This window comes from Condylostylus longicornis, unplaced genomic scaffold (genome assembly GCF_029603195.1).
Source record: "Condylostylus longicornis isolate FDR11 unplaced genomic scaffold, ASM2960319v2 ptg000091l, whole genome shotgun sequence".
NCBI classification, from domain to species: domain Eukaryota; kingdom Metazoa; phylum Arthropoda; class Insecta; order Diptera; family Dolichopodidae; genus Condylostylus; species Condylostylus longicornis.
Window position 1 is genome coordinate 1,242,469 of NW_026578059.1, and position 20,169 is coordinate 1,262,637.

General features: G+C 24.0%; 2 long non-coding RNA genes across 2 annotated transcripts; both read left to right on the forward strand.

Moving 5' to 3' along the window:
* The first annotated feature begins 3,124 nt into the window (after window positions 1–3,124).
* LOC129613799 (uncharacterized) lies at window positions 3,125–4,887 on the forward strand. Its single transcript, XR_008697341.1, has 3 exons — window positions 3,125–3,264; window positions 3,343–3,484; window positions 4,814–4,887. It is a non-coding gene; the product is annotated as an uncharacterized LOC129613799 (long non-coding RNA).
* A 4,724-nt stretch (window positions 4,888–9,611) lies between these two features.
* Window positions 9,612–16,854, forward strand: LOC129613780 (uncharacterized). Its single transcript, XR_008697335.1, has 5 exons — window positions 9,612–9,665; window positions 10,651–10,807; window positions 10,886–11,041; window positions 16,516–16,672; window positions 16,751–16,854. It is a non-coding gene; the product is annotated as an uncharacterized LOC129613780 (long non-coding RNA).
* Window positions 16,855–20,169: the final 3,315 nt, after the last annotated feature.

Sequence of the window (20,169 nt, forward strand, 5' to 3'; positions counted from 1 at the left end):
TAAGCGCTAACTTAGAACTGAATTATTGGAAATTCCCAAACTTAATCATAATTGCAAGCCAACAAATCGAATATACACAAATCCATTCATGTAGTAGTAAGATTCGTTTACATGTAGTAGTAAGAAGTTTTTCATTTTAAAATCTATAATTTTTTGTTTTAAAATTTTTTATCTTTTCTTTTACATTAGGTAGTAAGTGTTGGATATGTTAGTGATAAACAGTAAAAAAAAGTTTCAAATTTCGTTAACGCAGCGGTTTTCTATTTAGAAAGAATTTTTAATTTCTACAAATATTTTAAGAGTGCGCAATAAATGATCTGATTTTGATTGAATTGATTTTGTAGTTAGAGAGAGAAAGAAAAAGAAAAAGAGAGAGAGAGAAGAAAGAGAAGAATCGAATGTGTATAACGTTAACGCATTGTCAATATTATTTACAGAAGTATATATTATACCCAACATTGTACACAAAAATGAAGTTAGACCTGAAATAGTAAAATTTGTATATGAAAAAGAATAATCGAAAATGATCACTTTGAATCTCGTTATGAGAGAAAGCTGTTGAGCTGTTTTCTCATGAGGGGAAGCTGTTGAGCTGTTCTCTTATGAGGGGAAGTTGTTGAGCTGTATATGACTAACAAAGTGAATACTGTCTTTATACAAAAAACGAGAAAAAAAATAGAGTTGACCTTGTCAACTCTGTGATACCCGTACGAATTTGTTATCCTATGTACGAATAACTAATGTGCCATTTAACTATGGGGCAGACTATAACTTTAAGTTGCCGTGTTATCACATTAATTTATGCAAAATTTCAGTACTATGTGTTTTTCAAAATACTGGTTGTGCCAAACTACTATTGAAGTTGTATGGCAGCTACCAGAAAGAGCCCAGAAATTTTAGCGAATTTTATCAAGCACATCGGCCCTACTAATATATTCGTTTGTGTGAAATTTCAATACCATAGCTTTAATAGTTTCTGAAATATAGCCAAATAATTTTTGAAGTTGTATGGCAGGTACCAGAAGGAGCCAAGTAATTTCAACGACTTTTATGTGGCATATTGGCCCTACTAATATATTTGTTTGTGTGAAATTTCAATACCATACCTTTTATAGTTTCTGAGATATAGCCAAATAAATTTTGAAGTTGTATGGCAGCTACCCGAACCGGTACCCCGATCATGTCCAATTTAAATAGGGTTCTGGCACTTACTACAATAAATCATTTGTGAAAATTTGGTGAACTTAGCTCAATTACTTTTTGAGTTATCGTTGGGACGGACGGACGGACGGACGGACGGACAGACAAAGCTAAATCAACTCAGAATTTGATGCTGATCAAAATCATACACTTGAGTCTATATCTAACACCGTTATTTCTTAGCGTTACAAACGGTAAGGCAAATTTAGTATACCCTTCGAACATACGTTCGTACGGGTATAAAAATATCTGCTTCAAGACAAGTCAATGCGTGCTGTGGTTATATTACAGTTCAATTTGAATTAAAACGCCTAGATTATAAAGAGAACCTATATAGATTCCTATATGGAATATTGTACAACATGCCTCTGAAGTATTACTAAAATATATAAGTATGACACTGGATATAATATAAATTATTATCACTTTATATTATTATATTATTTATCTTGATTACACTTACCTTTTCCATATGCTTATAATAAAGACACTTGATATCTCCTATATTTGATATTATAGATCCTTTCTTATAAATAATGTCATACAGCGGTAATGACGCCAAACATATACTTAAATATTATATACTTTTTAATTAAATAAATTTTATAATATGTCCGCATATATGGTCACTCTAAAAAAGAAATTTCTGCATGCAAATTTTTGTTGTTTTTTTTTGTTCTTGTATTGAACTATTAATTTTGCAAATGTTTCTTTTTTATGCTACCAGAACAGATTTTTTCTCTTTAATTTTTATTGCTCTGATTTGATTTTTATTGTTCTCATATTTCTGACATTATCGATGAATTAAATACAGCCATTTAAATAAGCTTCTCTACATAAATTCGATTTACATAAGAATTTCTTGATCAGTTTCATTTAATCATTTGTTGTGGTAACACACAAAGTGTTTTATAAAATCATGAAATTGGTATTTTTTATTAAAAATTAAATTCAAATTATTTTTTAATCATTTCAAGTTACATTAATAATATAATTAAAAATATATAAAAATTAAAAAAAGTAATTAGTTTTGGAAAATTTATTAATAAAATATTTTCAATTTTTAAATAAGAAAATTTAAATTAAAATTTTTTTAATTGCAAATCATCATGTTTAATTATGCTTTTAAATTTTAATTTTCATTTGTTTCAAGTTCGAAGAAAAGCCTACTTGCATGATAGTTTTGTACTTATTATTACTTTTTACTTTTGTAATATGTGTGGTAAGAAAATTAATGATATTATTCTGGAAGTTCCTATATACAATTATATAATGAAGAATTAAAAATTTTTTACAAGATAAACGGCTACAATTGAGTCCTACATGGATGTAATTCGTTCCTAATGTAATTTTTTTCTATAACATATAAAATATTGTTGTTGTACTTCGAGTTTTTATAATTATAAAGTGGTGCTTCCAAAATAATTTTAATTTAATTTTTAAATTTTGAAAAGTTCAAATTTTTTGTTTTATTAATTTTCAATGTTGTAATTTCATTTTAAATTCAGAGCCTGGATTTCAAAACAAAGATTTACTGTTAAATTTCTTTAACTTTATACCATTTTGCTATGTTTTTCAATATTTTATTTAAATTAATTAAGAAATTTTCGGATTAAATTAAGAAAATTAATTTCGCGACATGTGTACCTTAAATATTGTCCAGTAGGTCAGACTTACGTTTTAAAGTGGACTTTCATTTTTTTCTTGTGTATAAATTCTGCGTCATAAAATTATTTAAATATTTAGTAAAAATTAATTTTATAAATTCTTTTTTGTTTTGGGTTTTTTTAAAGGTTAAGAAATTTAATTAAAAAAATTTAAGATCTTTTTAATTTTTTTTAAAATTAGAACTTTTTTCAATATATTTTTAACTTCTTTTTTTATTTTTTTCATTTTTTGACAAATTTATACAGATAAAGAAAAAGAGAAAAAAACAGCGAAAAGTGTGGTGTCGTCGCCACATTTTTCGCAAAACTTAATATTTAAAAAATAAATAGTCAAAATGTTGTTGTGTTAACAAAGTCCTCGGATAGTCCTAAAAAATTGAAATCATCAACACAACATGTAAGTATCAAACAATTTTTTTAATGAACTATAATTAATTTTTTAAATATTTTTTTTTACTTTTTCATGAAACTGCAGTCATCTTCTTTAAAATGTCCGTCCAATCATTATTTTAAAGAAGAATTTGGGGTTCAAATTAATTTATGTGAAACATCTATAATTAAATTAATTTTGGAAAAAAAAATTGCGAAAAAAAAAGCGAATGTACCAAAAATAAAAGGTAAATAAAATTTTTTCTATCAAAATTTATTGTACATACATAGTTTAGCGAATTTATTATTGTACATACATAGTTTATTGAATTCAATAATTGTAATGAGTAAAAACTATGGTTTTATTCAAGTTTTGGGAAATTCTTAATTTAAATTTCAAAATTATTTTATGCTATGAGAAGAAGATCTAAAAAATTAAGAAGTTATTGAACTCTTAAGTACGTGAATATTTGAAAATTTATAATTATGCATTGTAGGGTTAAATTATTTTGCTATTATATTGCATATACACATATAGACATAAATGTTTGTAAACTTTTTTTTTAAAACGTATTTATATTAAATCGAAAGTATTCAAATTATTTTTAAAATTTATTAACGAAAATATTAAATTTATAAATTTTTTAATAAATTTTTATGTGAGATATGTACAATATATATGTGTGTTAAGATAAATAATCTATTATGTACAATATAATTTACTCTCCTATAACATATACATACTATATATTTTGTTTAAAATATGTGAAAATATTAAAGAGATGGAAAATATTTAAAAAAAATTTTGTATGGATAAAATGTTTCAAATAATTCAAACAGAATAAAATTTAAATACGCCTAATCCTTACTAACTTTTTCACCACCTTCCTTTTTGTCCGCGATACTTATATCCCGGATATTATGGAATTAATTAAATAGGTATACGAAAACACAGTCGAATATTGTGCAGTTATCAGTTTCCCATTTGATAGGAAATATCAAATGTGGGCAAAAATTCAATGCGTATTGTAAATAAGTTTATAGAATTTAATTTATATATTAAATATTTTTACTATACTCGTATTTACACATATTTTAAAATTATTAGTAAAAAAAAATGATTTTAATTAAATTTATATTTATTTTCTGTTTATTTCCGCAATTTATGAAAAATTTAATTTATCTTTCCTATATTATCCACGAGAATATTGCTTATATTTATTTACTGTGATCCTTACTAACTCTCTACCATTTCCTTTTCCTTCTTCTTTGGAAATATATCCCGATTTGGCTAATTCGCAATCTGATAGCCGCAATTTATGCGTCGAAAATGAAGATTGTTTTTAGCTTATTCGTTACAATATGTTAGTGCTTGCATGATGTAGTTGATAGTTGGCCTTAAGCAATTCTTCTGATAACAATCTTAGTAATAATAATAATTTATATATTTTTTTTTTTTTACCATACGCGCAGCTATTCAACATTTTGTTTTAGTTATGTTACATTCATATTAAAAATTTATATTTATCAAGCAACGATTTTTTTAATTTTAAGAACATTCAAAATATTCTTTACAGCACACCATGCTTAGAGATATAAAACAAACTATGTAATATTGTATAATCACAATGGGCTTTCTGATCATTATATAATTATCCAATTTTTTAGTATTTAAGAGTATATATTTTATTTGTTTTCTTAATTTTTTGTTCATTTAATTGCTACAATACATAGAAGTTCAATAAAAAAAATGGCGATCCAACAACAACAAGATTGCCGTAAAAAAAATAGTTTTTTATTATATGTACCTAATAAATAATAATTCTAAATATTTTTTACAGTAAAGTTTCTACATAATAAACACAATTGCGTATAAAGAGTTTCATTGTGCTTTATTTGTTAATCAGGTATGCTTCGTTCGTTCATAAAATGTAATCAGAGTTGTGAAAACTCAAATACCCGAAAAAAACCAGTATTTCATACTTTTAGGAAATTTTTCAAGTACCAGTACCAGTACCGTTTACTAGTTATTGAAAAGTATTTTTCTACTAGGTACTGAAAAGTACTGGTTGCATCAGTTTATTTACAGGAATACAATAAGCAGTAAATGTAAGAACCGGTAATTTATATTAGAAAATGATATACATATAATTGAATAATTTTTTGATTAATGTCTGGGACCAAATTAATTTGTAACAAAGGAGAATAGCAATTAGAGTACCTAAATCGAATTTTTAATTAAAAATTACTTATTAAAAATCAAATTACAAGTAAACAAAATTTTATTTTCAACGCTTTTAAGTTTTAATTAAAATTTAATCTGAAAATAATTTGTTCTTCTGTTAAGCTTTCCAGTGTTATTCTATTAGCTGTTAGTGTTACTCTCTTAACTTCCCGTTCTTCTGTTAATTCACATTCGTCGTTTAATTTATATTAATTTGCTTGAATATTAATTTAATTTTCGGAAAATTAAATTAACCCTTAAGGTTTCAAAAAGTTTAAAGAATTAAAAATTGTTAAAGGGAGAAAAATTAGGGCCACGTTGTTTGTCAGACATTTTCTTTTCTTTTTTAGTTTTATTCGAAATTTTTGAAATTGAGTTAATTTAATGAATTTAATTTAATGAGAATACAAAATGTTAAAGAATTAATAACAACAAAAGCAGAAGTTAACAATTATAAATATTGCTTTTCAAAATTTAATGCAATTTTTTAATTGTTTACCAAATGATTGATTCAAAAATTGGATTGAAATTCAAAATTTGGATGGGTTCTTATATTCTTAATAAAGACGAATTATATTGTTTTGATTTCATTATATGCACATGCATTTTGATACTTCATGCAATGAACTTATTGGTATTAATCTTCTATACATACATTCCTCTTTTTGCTCTTTTACATTTTAATTAATTACTTTTGTATTGAAAATTCATATTTTGATAATTCGTTGGAAACTAAAGATCTGTGATTAATTTTATTTTTTGTATTGTACCATGGTCATTTAAAAAGAGTGAAAAACTAAGTGAAAAATAAAAATGAGAATAACAAAAATATAATTCCACTCAATTTTGTAAAAACAGTTTTGACATTTGCTATAATTGGTCTTGTTAATTATTTTCTTATGACTTATTACTACTCGTATAAATGGTGACAGCATACTTGAACAAAAAAATAGTATACATTTTCACACTTGATAAATTCTAATATCATTAAGGAACTTAAAATACTTAAAATGGTAATTGATATATCAATTATCAATAAAAAATAATATTCAATAGTACAATATAGATTATTTAAATAACAGATGCAATACAATAATTTTATCATAATCTTTGTTTATGAGCAAAACTAGAACCAAAAAATCACCTATGAACGAAGACGATTTTAAAATTCAACTAAAGAGTGCATCTCTAAAGAGATATGAAAGTATCAGTGTTTTATATAAATGCTAAATGCGATGATCTAAATGTTAAAATTAATAAGTTAGAAGACGAAAACAAGTCGTTAAATAAAATAAAGTTGGATCGAACCAATGGTTTGTATTGTAGCACTTTTCTCTTCAAAATGAATTTTGTATTGTAGCCCTTTTAAAAACAATCTATGCATACCTTCTTCACCAGTGATTCCCAAAGTTAACCCAAGGGACATGCTACAAAATAACATGAATTTAATTAAATAAGTATTAAGAGGGTATATCAAAAATTCAAAAACACGACAAGAGGTCTACGAGGAAAAAAGTTTGGGAGCCTTTGTTCTACACTATTCAAATTATTTTCATTCTTATACAAAACTATTTCAAGGATTGCATACATTTAGGATGAACAATTTATGCAATCTTTGAGATAAGGAAAACAAAAATAAAAAGGCGTTAACATAATGCTCGATTTTTTATGGCATTGAACTTACCATTAGCTTTCTGAATTTACAGAAATTTGGAAAAACTTAGAGTTTTGGAAATAGAAGGTGCAAGTTTGGGAAGGCGGTGGCGAAATGAACTATTTATTAGTGTCTAACAGCTGTTAAAATTTCAGACTTTAACAACCTGGGGTCTGGAAGAAAAACACTTCAAAAATTTGAAAAAAAACGGATTTTAGATAACGGCCATTTTCTTTTTTTTGGCTGCCGGCAAATGTCCTCTTTAACATGTGCGCATATAATATTTGCATTCCGTTAACTTGTTCAATAAACTAAAACTCATGAGTTGCTTAAAATCGTAAATGGAACTAAAAAGAAAAAAAAAATTGACCCAAGTTTACAACAAATATAAAAAAAGATTTTAGTATAATAAACCGGAAATTGTTTAAATGTGAATAAAAAATAGAAAAATTGAAGTTTTAATTATCAAAAAAGAGATGGCGCTTTGAGAAAAAACTCGATAAATTTCCAAGTCCTGAATGTGCGTATAGCTATCCTTAACAAGAATAATTAATAGAAATGTATGTATACCTAGAATAAAAATGATAATTGCCAGTATGTTATTAGATTAATTAAGATTTGAATAGAATAATTTTAATTATTGAGAAAAATTATTACAAAAAATTTTATATTGAAAATAATTTAAAAACTATTTTAATTATTTCTATTCTATAGTTACATAGTACTTGGCTGCATAAACTCTGATGAGTAATATATGTATTAAAAATTACCGTAAATATAAGTTTCCATATAAATTTAATATTTATTTAATTTATTAATATCTGAAAAGATTATAATATAACTAATGTATTGAACCGAATTCTGGTTCTGAGAATTCGGTTTCAAAGTATGATCATATTTAATTATAAATGCATTCTAAAATCCTTTATATGCAAAAGGGATTTTTAATTTTTAAAAGCCTTTTCACACATAACTTACAAATCTGTAGAAACTGAATATTTTAATTTTACAGGTTTTGTAACAGTATTCGAGAGTAACTCTTTAATATCCAACAATTTTCTATTATTTAAATTAGAACATCTTCTAATTAATAATATTTTTACAGTATAGGTATAAAAAGTTTAAAAATTCTTTTAGAACTTTAAGCGTAAACTATCTTTTTCTTATCTAGTCTTTCTTTTCGTAGAATTTGCAATTCTGGTTTATAGAATGTGCATTATAATAAGCGCTAACTTAGAACTGAATTATTGGAAATCCCCAAATAATCATAATTGCAAGCCAACAGATCGAATATACACAAATCCATTCATGTAGTAGTAAGATTCGTTTACATGTAGTAGTAAGAAGTTTTTCATTTTAAAATCTATAATTTTTTGTTTTAAAATTTTTTATCTCTTCTTTTACATTAGGTAGTAAGTGTTGGATATGTTAGTGATAAACAGTAAAAAAAAGTTTCAAATTTCGTTAACGCAGCGGTTTTCTATTTAGAAAGAATTTTTAATTTCTACAAATATTTTAAGAGTGCGCAATAAATGATCTGATTTTGATTGAATTGATTTTGTAGTTAGAGAGAGAAAGAAAAAGAAAAAGAGAGAGAGAGAAGAAAGAGAAGAATCGAATGTGTATAACGTTAACGCATTGTCAATATTATTTACAGAAGCATTTATTATACCCAACATTGTACACAAAAATGAAGTTAGACCTGAAATAGTAAAATTTGTATATGAAAAAGGATAATCGAAAATGATCCTTTTGAATCTCGTTATGAGAGAAAGCTGTTGAGCTGTTTCTCATGAGGGGAAGCTGTTGAGCTGTTCTCTTATGAGGGGAAGTTGTTGAGCTGTATGTGACTAACAAAGTGAATACTGTCTTTCTACAAAAAAAAAATATCTGCTTCAAGACAAGTCAATGCGTGCTGTGGTTATATTACAGTTCAATTTGAATTAAAACGCCTAGATTATAAAGAGAACCTATATAGATTCCTATATGGATTATTGTACAACATGCCTCTGAAGTATAACTAAAATATATAATATAAATTATTATCACTTTATATTATTATATTATTTATCTTGATTACACTTACCTTTTCCATATGCTTATAATAAAAACACTTGATATCTCCTATATTTGATATTATAGATCCTTTCTTATAAATAATGTCATACAGCGGTAATGACGCCAAACATATACTTAAATATTATATACTTTTTAATTAAATAAATTTTATAATATGTCCGCATATATGGTCACTCTAAAAAGGAAATTTCTGCATGCAAATTTTTGTTGTTTTTTTTTGTTCTTGTATTGAACTATTAATTTTGCAAATGTTTCTTTTTTATGCTACCAGAACAGATTTTTTCTCTTTAATTTTTATTGCTCTGATTTGATTTTTATTGTTCTCATATTTCTGACATTATCGATGAATTAAATACAGCCATTTAAATAAGCTTCTCTATATAAATTCGATTTACATAAGAATTTCTTCATCAGTTTCATTTAATCAGTTGTTGTGGTAACACACACAGTGTTTTATAAAACCATGAAATTGGTATGTTTTATTAAAAATTAAATTCAAATTATTTTTTAATCATTTCAAGTTACATTAATAATATAATTAAAAATATATAAAAATTAAAAAAAATAATTAGTTTTGGAAAATTTATTAATAAAATATTTTCAATTTTTAAATAAGAAAATTTAAATTAAATTTTTTTTAATTGCAAATCATCATGTTTAATCATGCTTTTAAATTTTAATTTTCATTTGTTTCAAGTTCGAAGAAAAGCCTACTTGCATGATAGTTTTGTACTTAATATTACTTTTTACTTTTGTAATATTGTATAAATGTGTGGTAAGAAAATTAATGATATTATTCTCGAAGTTCCTATATACAATTGTATAATGTAGAATTAAAAATTTTTTACAAGATAAACGCCTACAATTGAGTCCTACATGGATGTAATTCGTTCCTAATGTAATTTTTTTCTATAACATATAAAATATTGTTGTTGTACTTCGAGTTTTTATAATTATAAAGTGGTGCTTCCAAAATAATTTTAATTTAATTTTTAAATTTTGAAAAGTTCAAATTTTTTGTTTTAATAATTTTCAATGTTGTAATTTCATTTTAAATTCAGAGCCTGGATTTCAAAACAAAGATTTACTGTTAAATTTCTTTAACTTTATACCATTTTGCTATGTTTTTCAATATTTTATTTAAATTAATTAAGAAATTTTCGTATTAAATTAAGAAAATTAATTTCGCGACATGTGTACCTTAAATATTGTCCAGACTTACGTCTTAAAATAGACTTTCATATTTTCTTGTGTATAAATTCTGCGTCATAAAATTATTTAAATATTTAGTAAAAATTAATTTTATAAATTCTTTTTTGTTTTGGGTTTTTTTAAAGGTTAAGAAATTTAATTAAAAAAATTTAAGATCTTTTTAATTTTTTTTAAAATTAGAACTTTTTTCAATATATTTTTAACTTCTTTTTTTATTTTTTTCATTTTTTGACAAATTTATACAGATAAAGAAAAAGAAAAAGAGAAAAAAACAGCGAAAAGTGTGGTGTCGTCGCCACATTTTTCGCAAAGCTTAATATTTAAAAAATAAATAGTCAAAATGTTGTTGTGTTAACAAAGTCCTCGGATAGTCCTAAAAAATTGAAATCATCAACACAACATGTAAGTATCAAACAATTTTTTTTATGAACTATAATTAATTTTTTAAATATTTTTTTCTACTTTTTCATGAAACTGCAGTCATCTTCTTTAAAATGTCCGTCCAATCATTATATTAAAGAAGAATTTGGGGTTCAAATTAATTTATGTGAAACATCTATAATTAAATTAATTTTGGAAAAAAAATTTTGGTTGACATTTTGGACAAATTTTAGGCGAATGTACCAAAAATATAAGGTAAATAAAATTTTTTCTATCAAAATTTATTGTACATACATAGTTTAGCGAATTTATTATTGTACATACATAGTTTATAGAATCAGATTGAATTCAATAATTGTAATGAGTAAAAACTATGGTTTTATACAAGTTTTGGGAAATTCTTAATTTAAATTTCAAAATTATTTTATGCTATGAGAAGAAGATCTAAAAAATTAAGAAGTTATTGAACTCTTAAGTACGTGAATATTTGAAAATTTATAATTATGCATTGTAGGGTTAAATTATTTTGCTATTATATTGCATATACACATATAGACATAAATGTTTGTAAACTTTTTTTTTAAAACGTATTTATATTAAATCGAAAGTATTCAAATTATTTTTAAAATTTATTAACGAAAATATTAAATTTATAAATTTTTTAATAAATTTTTATGTGAGATATGTACAATATATATGTGTGTTAAGATAAATAATCTATTATGTACAATATAATTTACTCTCCTATAACATATACTATATATTTTGTTTAAAATATGTGAAAATATTAAAGAGATGCAAAATATTTAAAAAAAATTTTGTATGGATAAAATGTTTCAAATAATTCAAACAGAATAAAATTTAAATACGCCTAATCCTTACTAACTTTTTCACCACCTTCCTTTCTGTCCGCGATACTTATATCCCGGATAATAAGGAATTAATATACGAGAACAGTCGAATATTGTGCAGTTATCAATTTCCAAATGTGGGCAAAAAATCCAATGCGTGTTGTAAATAAGTTTATAGAATTTAATTTATATATTAAATATTTTTACTATATTTACACATATTTTAAAATTATTAGTAAAAAAAATTGATTTTAATTGAATTTATATTTATTTTCTGTTTATTTCTGCAATTTATGAAAAATTTAATTTATCTTTCCTTAATTATCCACGAGAATATTGCTTATATTTATTTACTATGATCCTTACTAACTCTTTACCATTTCCTTTTTCTTCCTAATTAGAAATATATCACGATTTGGCTAATTCGCAATCTGATAGCCGCAATTTATGCGTCTAAAATGATGATTGTTTTTGGCTCTTTCGTTGCAAAATGTTAGAGCTTGCATGATATAAATTAAGCTTGGCCCTAAGCAATTCTTCTGATAATTATTTAATAATTAAGTGATAATAATAATTTATTTTTTTTTCTTTTTTTTTACCATACGCACAGCTATTTGAATTATGTTACAGTTGTATTATTTAATTAAATCGTAAATTCATGATTGATTTTTTTATTATCAAATATACACAAACAAATAGATACGTAATTATTGGAATATTTTAGGTCCACTTAACAACAAACTTGGACTTTTTGCTTTTCAGATTAATAACTAGTATTAAATATAAAAGTATAAATGTATAATTAAACAATGCTAGTTTTGTAAGGAATATTGTTTTTTAAGTTCTATAATTATTTTACCATTATATTATATAACAAATGTGTGTAGATGTTTACATAATATATGAATTCAAGTTTCAAAAATATGTTAATTACTGTAATCAGTTTTTTTATATAAATGTATTTATATATATTTAGAGGTAAATGCAGTTCAGTGATTTCAAAATTTCTCATAATATACTAATTTTATATTGCTTAATATATATATAGATATATAATAAATCGGTATATGTATTTACAACCTTTTAAAACACTGATTTGTTATATAAATATATGTATATATATATGTATATATATCATTATTATATTATATAGTTATTTTGAAATCGTATAATATATAATGTATATATCAATCAATAAATATTATATACGCATACGTACGATTAATACTTTAAGATCATTCCACATATAAATTTTAAATGAATTTATATATGCATATATCATATATGCATATGTAACTTTATGTATATACATATATATGTATACGTATATATATATAGATGTTATTGGTTTTGGCAGTTTCGATATAATTTTCCCTTTTGAATTTTTATATATATATTGAATATATTATAGATTATATAAAAACAATAGGGAATCTATATATATAAATAGTACATATATGTGTATAATATATAAAGATATATGTATATAAATTACATTCATTTAAAAAAGAAACATCACATTATTATTGACTTTTTTTTCGAATTTATAAAGATAAAAAACAACCAATATAATATTGTATAATCACAATGGGCTTTCTGATCATTATATAATTATCCAATTTTTTAGTATTTAAGAGTATATATTTTATTTGTTTTCTTAATTTTTTGTTCATTTAATTGCTACAATACATAGAAGTTCAATAAAAAAAATGGCGATCCAACAACAACAAGATTGCCGTAAAAAAAATAGTTTTTTATTATATGTACCTAATAAATAATAATTCTAAATATTTTTTACAGTAAAGTTTCTACATAATAAACACAATTGCGTATAAAGAGTTTCATTGTGCTTTATTTGTTAATCAGGTATGCTTCGTTCGTTCATAAAATGTAATCAGAGTTGTGAAAACTCAAATACCCGAAAAAAAACCAGTATTTCATACTTTTAGGAAATTTTTCAAGTACCAGTACCAGTACCGTTTACTAGTTATTGAAAAGTATTTTTCTACTAGGTACTGAAAAGTACTGGTTGCATCAGTTTATTTACAGGAATACAATAAGCAGTAAATGTAAGAACCGGTAATTTATATTAGAAAATGATATACATATAATTGAATAATTTTTTGATTAATGTCTGGGACCAAATTAATTTGTAACAAAGGAGAATAGCAATTAGAGTACCTAAATCGAATTTTTAATTAAAAATTACTTATTAAAAATCAAATTACAAGTAAACAAAATTTTATTTTCAACGCTTTTAAGTTTTAATTAAAATTTAATCTGAAAATAATTTGTTCTTCTGTTAAGCTTTCCAGTGTTATTCTATTAGCTGTTAGTGTTACTCTCTTAACTTCCCGTTCTTCTGTTAATTCACATTCGTCGTTTAATTTATATTAATTTGCTTGAATATTAATTTAATTTTCGGAAAATTAAATTAACCCTTAAGGTATCAAAAAGTTTAAAGAATTAAAAATTGTTAAAGGGAGAAAAATTAGGGCCACGTTGTTTGTCAGACATTTTCTTTTCTTTTTTAGTTTTATTCGAAATTTTTGAAATTGAGTTAATGAATTATTGGAAATCCCCAAATAATCATAATTGCAAGCCAACAGATCGAATATACACAAATCCATTCATGTAGTAGTAAGATTCGTTTACATGTAGTAGTAAGAAGTTTTTCATTTTAAAATCTATGTATAATTTTTTGTTTTAAAATTTTTTATCTCTTCTTTTACATTAGGTAGTAAGTGTTGGATATGTTAGTGATAAACAGTAAAAAAAAGTTTCAAATTTCGTTAACGCAGCGGTTTTCTATTTAGAAAGAATTTTTAATTTCTACAAATATTTTAAGAGTGCGCAATAAATGATCTGATTTTGATTGAATTGATTTTGTAGTAAGAGAGAGAAAGAAAAAGAAAAAGAGAGAGAGAGAAAAAAGAGAAGAATCGAATGTGTATAACGTTAACGCATTGTCAATATTATTTACAGAAGTATTTATTATACCCAACATTGTACACAAAAATGAAGTTAGACCTGAAATAGTAAAATTTGTATATGAAAAAGGATAATCGAAAATGATCACTTTGAATGTCGTTATGAGAGAAAGCTGTTGAGCTGTTTTCTCATGAGGGGAAGCTGTTGAGCTGTTCTCTTATGAGGGGAAGTTGTTGAGCTGTATATGACTAACAAAGTGAATACTGTCTTTATACAAAAAAAAAATATCTGCTTCAAGACAAGTCAATGCGTGCTGTGGTTATATTACAGTTTAATTTGAATTAAAACGCCTAGATTATAAAGAGAACCTATATAGATTCCTATATGGATTATTGTACAACATGCCTCTGAAGTATAACTAAAATATATAATATAATTTATTATCACTTTATATTATTATATTATTTATCTTGATTACACTTACCTTTTCCATATGCTTATAATAAAAACACTTGATATCTCCTATATTTGATATTATAGATCCTTTCTTATAAATAATGTCATACAGCGGTAATGACGCCAAACATATACTTAAATATTATATAATTTTTAATTAAATAAATTTTATAATATGTCCGCATATATGGTCACCCTAAAAAACAAATTTCTGCATGCAAATTTTTGTTGTTTTTTTTTTGTTCTTGTATTGAACTATTAATTTTGCAAATGTTTCTTTTTTATGCTACCAGAACAGATTTTTTCTCTTTAATTTTTATTGCTCTGATTTGATTTTTATTGTTCTCATATTTCTGACATTATCGATGAATTAAATACAGCCATTTAAATAAGCTTCTCTATATAAATTCGATTTACATAAGAATTTCTTCATCAGTTTCATTTAATCAGTTGTTGTGGTAACACACACAGTGTTTTATAAAACCATGAAATTGGTATGTTTTATTAAAAATTAAATTCAAATTATTTTTTAATCATTTCAAGTTACATTAATAATATAATTAAAAATATATAAAAATTAAAAAAAATAATTAGTTTTGGAAAATTTATTAATAAAATATTTTCAATTTTTAAATAAGAAAATTTAAATTAAATTTTTTTTAATTGCAAATCATCATGTTTAATCATGCTTTTAAATTTTAATTTTCATTTGTTTCAAGTTCGAAGAAAAGCCTACTTGCATGATAGTTTTGTACAATATTACTTTTTACTTTTGTAATATTGTATAAATGTGTAAAAATTAAAGATATTATTCTCGAAGTTTCTAAATACAATTATATAATGTAGAATTAAAAATTTTTTACAGATAAACGGCTACAATTGAGTCCTACATGGATGTAATTCGTTCCTAATGTATTTTTTTTCTTTAACATATAAAATATTGTTGTTAAACTTCGAGTTTTTATAATTATAAAGTGGTCGAAACCAGAATGCTTCCAAAATAATTTTAATTTAATTTTTAAATTTTGAAAAGTTCAAATTTTTTGTTTTATTAATTTTCAATGTTGTAATTTCATTTTAAATTCAGAGCCTGGATTTCAAAACAAAGATTTACTGTTAAATTTCTTTAACTTTATACCATTTTGCTATGTTTTTCAATATTTTATTTAAATTAATTAAGAAGTTTTCGTATTAAATTAAGAAAATTAATTTCGCGACATGTGTACCTTAAATATTGTTCAGTAGATCAGACTTACGTCTTAAAATAGACTTTCATATTTTCTTGTGTATAAATTCTGCGTCATAAAATTATTTAAATATTTAGTAAAAATTAATTTTATAAATTCTTTTTTGTTTTGGGTTTTTTTAAAGGTTAAGAAATTTAATTAAAAAAATTTAAGATCTTTTTAAGTTTTTTTAAAATTAGAACTTTTTTCAATATATTTTTAACTTCTTTTTTTATTTTTTTCATTTTTTGACAAATTTATACAGATAAAGAAAAAGAAAAAGAGAAAAAAACAGCGAAAAGTGTGGTGTCGTCGCCACATTTTTCGCAAAGCTTAATATTTAAAAAATAAATAGTCAAAATGTTGTTGTGTTAACAAAGTCCTCGGATAGTCCTAAAAAATTGAAATCATCAACACAACATGTAAGTATCAAACAATTTTTTTTATGAACTATAATTAATTTTTTAAATATTTTTTTTTACTTTTTCATGAAACTGCAGTCATCTTCTTTAAAATGTCCGTCCAATCATTATATTAAAGAAGAATTTGGGGTTCAAATTAATTTATGTGAAACATCTATAATTAAATTAATTTTGGAAAAAAAAATTGCGAAAAAAAAGCGAATGTACCAAAAATATAAGGTAAATAAAATTTTTTCTATCAAAATTTATTGTACATACATAGTTTAGCGAATTTATTATTGTACATACATAGTTTATAGAATCAGATTGAATTCAATAATTGTAATGAGTAAAAACTATGGTTTTATTCAAGTTTTGGGAAATTCTTAATTTAAATTTCAAAATTATTTTATGCTATGAGAAGAAGATCTAAAAAATTAAGAAGTTATTGAACTTTTAAGTACGTGAATATTTGAAAATTTATAATTATGCATTGTAGGGTTAAATTATTTTGCTATTATATTGCATATACACATATAGACATAAATGTTTGTAAACTTTTTTTTTAAAACGTATTTATATTAAATCGAAGGTATTCAAATTATTTTTAAAATTTATTAACGAAAATATTAAATTTATAAATTTTTTAATAAATTTTTATGTGAGATATGTACAATATATATGTGTGTTAAGATAAATAATCTATTATGTACAATATAATTTACTCTCCTATAACATATACTATATATTTTGTTTAAAATATGTGAAAATATTAAAGAGATGGAAAATATTTAAAAAAAATTTTGTATAGATAAAATGTTTCAAATAATTCAAACAGAATAAAATTTAAATACGCCTAATCCTTACTAACTTTTTCACCACCTTCCTTTCTGTCCGTGATACTTATATCCCGGATAATAAGGAATTAATATACGAGAACAGTCGAATATTGTGCAGTTATCAATTTCCAAATGTGGGCAAAAAATCCAATGCGTATTGTAAATAAGTTTATAGAATTTAATTTATATATTAAATATTTTTACTATATTTACACATATTTTAAAATTATTAGTAAAAAAAATTGATTTTAATTGAATTTATATTTATTTTCTGTTTATTTCCGCAATTTATGAAAAATTTAATTTATCTTTCCTATATTATCCACAAGAATATTGCTTATATTTATTTACTATGATCCTTACTAACTCTCTACCATTTCCTTTTTCTTCCTAATTAGAAATATATCACGATTTGGCTAATTCGCAATCTGATAGCCGCAATTTATGCGTCTAAAATGAAGATTGTTTTTAGCTTATTCGTTACAATATGTTAGTGCTTGCATGATGTAGTTGATACTTGGCCTTAAGCAATTCTTCTGATAACAATCTTAGTAATAATAATAATTTATATATATTTTTTTTTTTTTTACCATACGCACAGCTATTCAACATTTTGTTTTAATTACGTTACATTCATATTAAAAATTTATATTTCTCAAGCAACGATTTTTTTAATTTTAAGAACATTCAAAATATTCTTTACAGCACACCGTGCTTAGAGATATTAAACAAACTATGTAATATTGTATAATCACAATTGGGCTTTTTGATCATTATATAATTATCCAATTTTTTTAGTATTTAAGAATATATATTTTAATTTGTTTCCTTAATTTTAATTATATTTGTACTTTGAAATTTTTTTCCACTAATTGTAATAATAACCAAAAATTTAATAAAAAAAATGGTGATCAAAGAACAACAAGATTGCCGCAAAAAAAAACTTTTTTTTATACCTAATAAATAATAGTTCTAAATAATAGTTTTTTTACAGTTGGGTTTCTACATAACAAACACAATTAAGTATAAAAATTTTTATATATTATGTAGTACACTTGGAGCTCTGATATGTACGTGTATGCTTTATTTTTTGACGCATGTATGCTCTATTTGTTAAACATACATGTATGCTTTCGTTCACAAAATGCTATCGATATCGATTTCTTTTGAATCGAATTATACAATTACAACAATGCTGGTCAAGAACAATTCGATGGCTCCAAATTCAGAACTATGCGCACATGCAACTATCTACAAATTTTTGTACACCAGTTTTTAATAGAAATTCCATAAATATGTACAAAAAAAACTATTTGTTGTAAGTTGTTCGAAAAAGACTCAAAATATTTTGTGAATGAATCACAGTTAATATTGTCCATTTCTAGTGAGAACTTAAAATTTTCATTGGAATCTTCGTATTGCATCTAACGGTCACCCAGCACCAGTGAAGTTGAGGCCGTTTTTGCAGATTTTATACAGTTTGAATTTAACGAACGTGCTTTATATTAAGATCTATAAGTTAAATTAATCATCGAAAATTCCTGTACTTTTAAGATATGTCACTGAATTACGACTACGTAATCCGTGACTTCAATAATGCTTTATAAAAAGTTAAAGTATTAATTAATGCGATTGTAGTACCTTTACATTGTGAAAAAAACTGCTAAAATTTTTGATACATTTTAGAATACAATTTGCACAATACTAATACATACTTTGACGTTTGCTTGAAAATTTCAATTTAAAGCTCTGTGCAAATGTTAATTTTTAACAAACGTTATCACTTAATTAAAACATAGCATTTTTATGCTGCATTTTGGGAAAAGCACTTTATATGTATAAGAAAAGCGTGCTCGATTTTTTCGATACCCAATTTACTTTTATTTTAGGTAACCACTACGTATAGAGCGCATTTAGGAAAAGTGTACAAATTTTAAGCGCATTATTGAAGTCACGGTTTGTATTATAGCACGTTTCTCTTCAACAAGAATTTTGTATTGTAGCACTTTTAAAAACAATCTATGTATACTCGTACCTTCTACACCAGTGATTTCCAAAGTTCTCCCAGAGGTCTATGAAGACTCGCTAGGGGTCTACAAAAAATATGAATTTAATTGAATAAGTATTAAGGGGGCTATCAAAAATTCAAAAACATGACAAGAGGTCTACAAGGAAAAAAAGTTTAGGAACCTCTGTTCTACACTGTTCAAATTATTTTAATTTTTATAGAAAATTATTTCAAGAATTGCATACATTTAACGCAAAAAAAATTAAAGGGGTGTTAACATAATGCTTGATTTTTTAATGGCATGAAAGTTACCGTTAGCTTTCTGAAGTTACAGTAATTTGGAAAGGCGATGGCGAAATGAACTATTTATTAGTGTGTAAAAGCTGTTAAAATTTTAGACTTTTACAACCTGCGCTCTAGAAGAAAAACGACTTCAAAAATTTGAAAAAAAAAAACGGATTTTAGATATTTGCATTCCGGTAACGTGTTCAATAAACTACCACTCATAAGTTGCTTAACATCGTAAATGGAAGGCTAATAATATATGCTATAAGATAAAAAAAAATTTTGCCAGATTACAATCCAAATACAAAAAGATTTTAGTATACTAAACCGGAAATTTTTTAAATGTGAATAAAAGATAGAAAAATGGAAGTTTTATTTATTAAAAA